This window comes from Bactrocera tryoni, chromosome 2, assembly GCF_016617805.1.
Source record: "Bactrocera tryoni isolate S06 chromosome 2, CSIRO_BtryS06_freeze2, whole genome shotgun sequence".
NCBI lineage: Eukaryota > Metazoa > Arthropoda > Insecta > Diptera > Tephritidae > Bactrocera > Bactrocera tryoni.
The window spans coordinates 46,285,349-46,296,167 of record NC_052500.1 but is presented as its reverse complement, the minus strand read 5'-3'; positions in this window follow the sequence as shown (position 1 = coordinate 46,296,167).

Below are 10,819 nucleotides of genomic sequence, written 5' to 3'. Positions count from 1 at the left end.
ACTGACGTACATATGTTGAGCTGAGTCGATTTAGCCAGTACCGTCTGTCTGTATGTAGACGAACTAGTCCCTCAGTTTTTGAGATATCGTTTTGAAAACGTCATTTTCTCTTCAAGAAGCTGCTCATTTGTCGGAACTGCCGATATCGAACAACTATAACATATAGCTGCCATACAAACTAAACAATCGGAATCAAGTTCTTGTATGGAAAACTTTCACATTTGACAAAGTATCTTCACAAAAGTTGGCACAGGTTATTTTCTAAAGCAGCAATGTAATCTTCGAAGAAATTGTTCAGATCGGTTAACTATAGCATATAGCTACCATAAAAGCTGAATGATCGGAATCAAATGTTTGCATTCATTTCACTATATAACTTCACAAAATTTGGTATGAGTTATTGCTCATAGAAATAATGCAATATCGAAAGAAATTGTTCAGATCGGTTTACTATAACATATAGCTGCCATACAAACCGAACGATCAGAATCAAGGGCTTGTATGGAAAACTTTCGCATATGACGTGATATTTTCACGAAATTTGACATCGGTTACTAATTAAAGTAATAATATAATCTCCGAAAAAATTATTCAAATCGGATTTTTATGGCATATAGCTTCCACACAAAGAGTATACATAGTTACTAAAAGAAATGCACCTGTGAAGGGTATATAAGTTTCGGTGCAGCCGAAGTTGACGTTTTTTTATTGTTTTATGTTTCATTACTGAAAATCGAAGAATCCGAAACCATTGTACATATTTAAACAAGTGGTTGTTTCTTTGTAAAATAATAAAAAATCTAATTTTGCAGTTCAGCTTTTTCACTCATCGTGCTTTATCAAGAAAGCACTCTACTTATAACTTATTTTAACAAAACTAAGTCGATTAAGTTTCACTCCTTTGCATATTATTTCGAATCTATTAAGGTTTTTTAAATTAAAAAATAATTATAATTATTATTCTTTATTTAATAATTATTCTTTCAGCAAAGCTCAGGTCTGTATAAATACTTATCACATACACAGTAATGTTAAGCCATAACAGCGCAATGACTCTGATATTTAATTTAATTTTACGGTGTTGCAACTCTGAAGTAAGAAATGTGTGGTGCACACCAACATACGTCTTAAAACAATCGTTAAGGGGCTATACTAGTGTGACACTTTCAAACAATTTTTTTTTTTTTGCTTTTTCGATAGTCTATGTATTCAAAAATATCCCGTGAAATCGGCCAGGTCATATCTTGAATAGTTTTTGAATGACAGCGTTCTAACCAGCGACCGCTCAGAGGTGCAAACATATATAAGTGAAACTTTCAACGCGTTTTTCTCGAAACGACATTTTTCAAAATTACTGACATCATAATTCAACGAGAAATTGACCGATCGACTTCAAGTTAAAACTAGGTATAGTTGAATACATTTGCTATACAATGGGCTACGATCTTTTTAATTGGTTTCAAATTGTCAATTTGGCATTAAAAAACGACCATTTTTTTCTTAAGAAAACTAATTTTGTTTTTCAAAATTACGACATTTTCTTAATTTTTGATATTTTTCGAAGATTGTAATTCATTGTATAGAAAATATATTTAAGTTTAATAAACATTTTGAATTTTTTTGTTTCAGCTACTCATTCGACCGGAATCCTGCCAGCAGTTGAGGCACTTTTTTTCCGGCACTTCCGCAGACAGCACATAACTCGGTTATTATACTCTCGCAACAATGTTGCTAACGAGAGTATAATAGTTTTGTTCACATAACGGTTGTTTGTAAGTCCTAAAACTAAAAGAGTCAGATATAGGGTTATATATACCAAAGTGATCAGGGCGACGAGTAGAGTCGAAATCAGGATGTCTGTCTGTCCGTCCGTCCATCTGTCCGTCTGTCCGTCCGTCCGTCCGTCCGTCTGTCCGTCTGTCCGTCCGTCTGTCCGTCCGTCTGTCCGTCCGTCCGTGCAAGCTGTAACTTGAGTAAAAATTCAGATATCATGATGAAACTTGGTACACGTATTCCTTGGCTCCATAAGAAGGTTAAGTTCGAAGATGGGCAAAATCGGCCTACTGCCACGCCCACAAAATGGCGGAAACCGAAAACCTATAAAGTGTCATAACTAAGCCATAAATAAAGATATTAAAGTGAAATTTGGCACAAAGGATCGCATTAGGAAGGGACATATTTGGAAGTAATTTTTTTGGAAAAGTGGGTGTGGCCCCGCCCCCTACTAAGTTTTTTATACATATCTCAGAAACTACTATAGCTATGTCAACCAAACTCTATAAAGTCGTTTCCTTCAGGCATTTCCATATACAGTTTAAAAATGGAATAAATCGGATAATAACCACGCCCACCTCCCATACAAAGATTATGTTGAAAATCACTAAAAGTGCGTTAACCGACTAACAAAAAACGTCAGAATTACCAAATTTTACGGAAGAAATGGCAGAAGGAAGCTGCACCCAGGCCTTTTTTAAAAATTGAAAATGGGCGTGGCGCCGCCCACTTATGGACCAAGAACCAGATCTCATGAACTACTAGACCGATTTCAATGAAATTCGGTATATAATATTTTCTTAACACCCTGATTACATGTACGAAATATGGGTGAAATCGGTTCACAACCACGCCTTCTTCCAATATAAGGCTATTTTGAATTCCATCTGATGCCTTCTCTGTATAATACGAGTATAAACATTAGGAACCAATGATGATAGCGGAATAAAACTTTACAAAAATACGGTATTTGAAAAATATGTAAATGACGTATTATGAAATCTCGATTATCACTTTACCATGCGAGAGTATAAAATGTTCGGTGACACCCGAACTTAGCCCTTCCTTACTTGTTTTTCATTACTTTTGTAAAAAAAAATTTTAATGTAGCTAAAAATATACTTTATTACGTTCATAGAACGTCGAAACATTCAATCTAGTACTTTCTTTTTAAAAAAATTCACGAAACACCTAATTTTTCATGCGTCACACTGGTATGTATAGCCCCTTAAAATTCGCGCCCGTACAGATACATATGTACATACATGGCGGGTGAACGCATATATTTAGCCAAAATACCGGCCCGCAGCATTTGCTTTGTAACACTTAACTTACTCGTATAAGTTTGACATATCGCACTAAGGGGTATTTTATGCAAAAAACCGGTCATAATTATTTAGGGACCTATATTATCTTTAAATATAATAAAAAAACAATATTGAAGTGCCCTGACTTACACATACAGCGAAAGTCAACTCCTCGACAGGTACGTGATCCCGTAAATCTACAGTTCTGCGCCGCTTACTCCTTTCGCTTAATTCGCGAAACTCTTTGACTGGACGACCAGGCTTGTGCGACCACGAAGGAAGTTCTAATGATGTTCTTAGCCATTCTACGTTATTTTTTACGAACCTCTCATCAGTGTTACGAGCTGTTGACCATTTTTGTTTAAAATCTGTCTTGAAATGCCTCAAAGAACGAGACAAAACATTTCTATCGTCTGTTGGGCATGACGTCAACTGAGCAATTCTATATTCCAGAAAGGTGAATTTTTCGTCCATTTTTTTTCCTTTGTACTCCTTTATATTATCGTATAACTCCATTCGGGTGATATTTTTCACCATTGCTGCAGAATCTGTGAAAAAACCTTATAACATCCTATTTTGTATAGAATTACACCGTGCACTTTAAAAAAAAAGACCTATAAAAATGGGGTGGGTTGCGGGACAATTTTACTTCTGTTTCGGATAGAAGAAGGTCCAAATTACATTTCCGTACCAGATTTCTGGCGCGACAAATCCCGACAAATAATCAAAAACAATAATGTTCTACTTTTTTTGTAAAAATACTACATTCTTGCAAAGGCAACTAACAACATCAGTTTAAATGCTTAAATTTAAGAATAAATTGACTGTTATACGTCTTAATCATAAGTACATACCTTTTACTTCCATATTCAATAAAGAATTTCCAAGTAAATCTCCACACGCAGCCGTATCAACAAAGGGAAATTATGTAAATAATCGAGAACGCCGAGAACAGAGACACGCGTTACACTTAATGATTGGATTCCGACTGGATCCGTGGCGAGAGTAGAGTAAAAAGCGGGCGGGGGAGGGGTGCGCAGGTTGGAGCGGTTATTGTAAATAGTAAAACATGCGGCGTAAATACCATTTGGCGAAGTTTAGTAAAACCACTTATGACCGGTTTTTTGCATCAAATACCCCTTAGTGTATCGGTGCGTGAATTGTAACGGGGACGTTGGCAGTGTAATAATCATAACTAGTAATAACCCCCGATAATCGGGGGACTCCGTTATTTAAAATGAAAAAAGTAAAAAAAAAAATTTTTTACAAAAACTCAACTTATTCAAGTACTTCATGGAAAACTACATTCGTAGTGGTTTTATTTTGGTCGTAAGTCTTAACTTTGGTATCTTGAGAAGATCGTACTCGACTCAATGCGACATACAGCTGGCCATGCGTAAAACAATCCTCCTTGAGGAAAACACCAACTCTTGCTAGAGTCTGCCCTTGAGATTTGTTTATTGTTATTCCGAATGCTACAATTATTGGAAATTGGCGACGCTTTAAAATAAAAGGAAGTGTTGATTCGCTGGGCTGTAAATTTATACGGGGCAATAAAATTTGTTTCCCTTGTGATTCACCGGTTAAAATTTCGACCTCCAAACAATTATAATGTAGTGCTTTTACTATCAAGCGAGTCCCATTGACCAACCCTTCATATGTATTAAGATTGCGGATTAACATCACAACTGTTCCAACCTTAAGCCTTAACTCATGAGGCGCTACTCCACTGAAATTAAGGGAGTTTAGAAATTCTGTAGGGAATCCGACATGCTCTTGAGGATCTTCAGAAACGACAGTATCCACGCTATAATATACCCTTTCTTCACCGGGCACCATATTTACTATTTCGCTATTTATTATCGTACAGTGATTATTTTTTGGACACAAAATTGGCCGATCCTTCAAATGGTTTTGACTAATAACACCAGACTGAGGCTGAAATACCCAATCCACTAAATTTTCATTTAGTAAAATTATCTCTTCTGGTATATTGATTTTCAACACGCAAAAGAAAACTGTTGTATACGGATTCTTTAGAACGCATATTCGTTGAGAGTTTGAGACACCTAAAAAATTTCCAAAGTGAGCACCGTTTCAAACAATTACCAACTATAGCGGCGCCTGAGCTATTGGGCACCACAGGAAGAACTTGCCTGAAATCACCACCTAATAAAATAACCTTTCCACCAAAAGGTATTCCATTTTGGTGAATATCACGTAATAATCGATCTAGGCAAAAGTAGCATGCTAATTCGGCGAGCATTGCGATTTTCTTCTCTGGCCCTCTGTTCCTCTTCGCGTTCAACCTGCGCCATATGCTTATACGCATTTGCCAAGGGGTTAATATTTCAAAGCATTTCGTTGATTTCTCTCAGCAAATACCTATCGCAGTTTGAATTATGTTGTGCCCTTATATCAGTTGCTTGATCAGTGTCAAAAATAAACAGCTGGGCGTAGGAGGATTCTGAAGGATGATCTGCATGCAATGGACCTACCCTATGATATATTGATCCATGTATTCGGAAGCAATATGGTCCGCGCCCTGTAGGCTCCGCAATTTTCGCTTCGAATGATGCAAAAGCAAACGAACTATTTAGCTGCCGAATATTCTCCAAATAGTGTCCCCGCCAAGAGCTCAAATCATTTTCTAACACAGCTTTCAAAAACTCAGGTACACGTAATTCTTGAAGTTTAACTTTTCCGCCATGACAACATGTCGTAAAGCCATTTCTTACCTAGTAACAATTTCAACCAAATATTAAGACAATAAGTATGTATATACATATATTACGAATGGAAAACAATGAAAAGTACAGGTACCTTTTCACTTCCGAAATGTTTTGCTTTACAGTGTAAACATATATTAGTCAAACCCCCAAGCGAACTATACTCCGGAAGAACTACGGAGTTTAGGGCAGTTTTGAAATAACTTGCCATAGATCCTGCATGACTACGGCTCTAATAAAACAGGTCAATTCATATACATACATACATTAACGATTAAAAATTCATTTTTATCTATAACATTCACCTCTTCTCTTCGACCTGTTAAACTCCTTTTTCGTCTAATTCGCCTTTGGTTTGGCATTTTATTTTTAATAATTAATCTGAATCTGAACTGAAATTCGATGTAATATGTATGTATTCGCTGGTAATAGCCGCCTTGACTTTTCCCAGCAGATTTTAGGATGATCGTTTGGGACCTCCAGGATTAATCCTTTAGGAGATATCCTATACTCTCTATTACTCTTAATACTCGTGTGTAAATACACGTAAAATTGTATCCTCGCTTTTAACATTGCATGTCATTGGAACGCGGGTACTCCTTTTAACCTCCTAATGGAGATCTCTATGATTACTGCTATAGGAGGTCTCTATGATTACTCCTAAAGGAGATCTCTATGATTAATCCTATATTATTTTATATATTAACCTGCAATTATTTTAACAAAAACCAATTTTTATAATTTTATTTTTTATTAAAGTTTTTTAATTAAATGAATGTACATGAAATCTATTATTTTTTTTTATATTATAAGTGTTCCTGTAGAACTGAGCCTTACATTTGAGAAACGCCTTTTTGATCTTTGCCTCAAAATCAGGGTATGAGTAATCATCTTTTAAGGCCTCTAAAAATTAAACTTGTTAAAAAAATAGATGACATGAATTGAAATTTTGTATTACCGTAAAGAAATTTATTGAAAAGTGCATAATTCTTCAATGCAACTTTTTTTTGGCTCCATCCCAAATCACTTTTAAGAGCAGGGACTCCGCAATCACTTTATCCAAAATTTTTGATAAGGGTCTCTTTGAAAATTTTTGCTTCAGATACGCCACCTATAATAAACTCAAACTGTTTAGTAACATCTATTTTATCATACTCACAATTTCTGCCTCAGGCTTATTCAAAAGCAAGGACCCTGTAGAAGCTAAATCATTCATGTTTTTAATATGAAATATCATTAATTCAATCTTCTTCGGTTGCAATATGTCAATAATCCGCTCCAGGAGTATAGCGTTCTGCGCCGATATTTCCTCTAGCTTCCGTATTCTGTGTTCCATGTTTTTCTGGCAGGAGGAGGTGTTTCGGGAAGTATTGGTGGACACATTGATATTTTCTCCACTTAAAATTGAAGAACTTCCGCATTTTTTATATAAATTATTTAATTTTTTATTCACTAGGCATTTTAAATGCTTTTTAGAGTACATTTAATTATCAATTTAAAATATTTAATACTCAATAGATATAAAACACTTACGTCTACACGCTTTAAAAAATACAGTTGAAATGAACAATTGCTTGAAGACAAAAATTACCAGTTATTATTTCCCGTTAAATTGCAATTTTTGTATCAAAAGTACGATTTTTAAGCTACGAAAAATTAAAAAAATCTCCTTTATTGCTTCTAAAGGAGGACAAAAGGAGATCAATACTAAAATGAAGTAAAAAAAATCACAATAGAAGTATAAAATCTCCTTTTTTGCTCCTAAAGGATGACGAAAGGAGGTCAACACTAAAATAAAATATAAAAAAAAACACAATATAAGAACAAAATTAAAAAATCTCCCTTACTGCTCCTAAAAGAGGTCAATAGGAGGACTCCTTCATTCCTCCTTTCAGGAGATCTCGCTTTTAAATCTGCTGGGTTGGAAGAAAACTCAACTGACTCAAAGCTTACCTAACGCAATAACACTTCTAATCAAAATAACGCCGACAACAATATTTCTGTTAGATTTTGCACTTGCGTCTTCGCCCATACATATGTAAATACATTAGGGTGATTCAAAAAAAAATTTATTTTTTTTTTCAATTGGTACTCGCAAAAATAGGTTCCTAGACACCTCTAAGAAAGCCTCTCCAAATATGAGTTTTTAATTGTAACGGGAAGGTCCTCCGCCTAACGGTTTTCTATTTTTCTTATTATCAGATAGAAAAATTTATATCTCGCTTCCAACTACTTGAAAAAATATTTTGTTAATTAGGTTTTGTAGGAAATTGAATGCTCTAAAATATGGTCTCTTATGATTTTTTCGTAAACCCAACCGTTTAAAAGATATTAACGGTTGAAATTTGACTATTTTTGGAAAAATTTTTTATTTCTTATGAATTTTATAACTCAATGAAAAAAAATTATTATGAATAGATTTTTGGAGAGGCTTTCTAAGAGGTGTCTAGGAACCTATTTTTCAGAGTACCAAACGAAAAAAAAATTTTTTTTTTTTGATCCACCCTAATATGCATTGATGTTTGACGATGAATATCTCGTAAACGCTTAACTTAATCGAAATATCGTAGTAGACCATTTTTATAGAGCAGTAAATTTCCTACAAAACTATGTGTATCATCATTCATAATAATTTTTTTTTCATTGAGTTATAAAATTAATAAGAAAAAAAGAATTTTTCCAAAAATAGTCAAATTTCAACCGTTAATATCTTTTAAACGGTTGGGTTTACGAAAAAATCATAAGAGACCATATTTTAGAGCATTCAATTTCCTACAAAACCTAATTAACAAAATATTTTTTCAAGTAGTTGGAAGCGAGATATAAATTTTTCTATCTGATAATAAGAAAAAATAGAAAACCGTTAGGCGAAGGACCTTCCCGTTACAATTAAAAACTCATATTTGGAGAGGCTTTCTTAGAGGTGTCTAGGAACCTATTTTTGCGAGTACCAATTGAAAAAAAAAAAAATTTTTTTTGAATCACCCTAATATACATACATATGTTTGTAAGTATGTATGTGTGAATATAAAACAAAGTAGAGTGCGCATGTCAAAGCGCAGTGTTCCTTAGCTCGTACATACATATACGTGCAACATAGAAGAGAGCGCATGTCAAATCGTAGATAGCGCCTTAGCGCATGCATATGTATGTATGTACCAGTGCACATGCCAAAGCAAAAATTTGTAATTTGTTATATTCGTCATTCTCTTATTGTCATAGATAACATGATTAGAATCTCTTTTTTTTGCTCTCTCGTTTGCAGCTGATCTGTTTTCTGAGCTGGCAACAAAACACAATCAGGGTGCCGTCAACCAGCAGGTAGTGAAAAAGGCGGGATGCCAGAAAAGCAGCGCTATAATTACTTGACGAAATTAGTGTGAAATGAAACTGTGTGAACATATTTTGGCAAAATAAATGTTTATGTAAGTTAATTAATGATTTTGCATTTTAGCATTTACATATATATGAATGTACGCATTTTCAAAGTGTTTAATTTAGTGTTTTGTATAATTTATTAAATACCCAAGTTAATATTTTTCAGTAGTGGCATCATAGGCAAATGTTATAAAAAATGCGAGTTTTGACAGCTCTCTCTCGAACCAAAGAATCTCGTATCAAGTTATCTATGCTTATTGTCATTTTGCTACCGAGCAGACAACATTGTTGTTGTTAGATTTCGCACTTGCGCCTTCGCGTATGTGGGTATGTGTGTAACGAAAGCAAATGACAGAAACATTTTTAATTATTCATTCTCTTACATATATGCTCTTTTCTGTAGAAGCGCTGCTTATATTAGCTTAATGTAAAAATTGAAGAACTTTAAACGCAAATATATCAAAAGTGGTTCAATGAATTTAAAATCTGTAAAATTTGTGCAAAGTTTCAGATCGCACACTTTAATTTGATGTATTATTTGTCTCTGTACGTTTTGTAGATCTCTGGAAATAAGCGCCTTGTCTTAGAATAATATATAGATGTGCTGAATGCTCTGGCGTGCAATTAATGAAGCTATTATAATTTTCAGGAACAAGAGCAAATGAAACGATTGAAATGTTGAAAATTTCAAAAATAGTTTTGATGTGGATAAATGCATAACCATCCTGATAAATAAGCATTCAATATATTGGGTAGTCGGAACAGTCTTTTCGTATTTTGTTAATAGATGTAGTTGCAGTCGTCTTCAGTGACACCAATCACATTGTGTCATACCATATAGTGTTGGAAAAGTGAGATTTTAGGCTTCATTTAATCAAAAAAATTTGATTCAGGGATGTTAAAAAAAGTTACAGCTGTTCAAAAATATGTGAAAATAATGAAGCAATTCGCTAAACTTTGAAATTCTTTTATAAAAAAGGGAAGAATGCCAAGCAAACCACCAATGAAATTTGTGTAGTTTACGGTGTAGCACAACAATGGTTCGCTCACTTCCGTTCTGGAAATTTTGAAATTTCGATTTACACTGATCGAATAATTTCTCTAGAGAAAAAATGCCAAAAAGTGGTCGACGAAAATTTTACATATTGTATCAGTATATTTATTTATTAGTATGAATATAAAAAAAAAAAAAAAAAAAAAAAACTTTAACTTCGGCTGCACCGATACCCTTCACAGTTGCATTTCTTTTAGTAGCTATGTGTCCAATTTGTATGGAAGCTATATGCTATCGTAATCCGATCTGAACAATTTTTTCGGAGATTATGTTACCTTAAAATTACCTTAAGCAGTAATCCATGTCAAATTTCGTGAAGATACCACGTCAAATGCGAAAGTTTTCCATACAAGCCCTTGATTCCGATCGTTCGGTTTGTATGGCAGCTGTATGCTATAGTAAGCCGATCTGAACAATTTCTTCCGATATTACATTACTTTTATGAGCAATAACTCAACCAAATTTCGTGGAAGTTCCCATGCAAGCATTTGATTCCAATCATTCAGTTTGTTGGGTAGCTATATGCTATAGTTAACCGATCTGAACAATTTCTTCGAAGATTACATTGTTGTCCTATA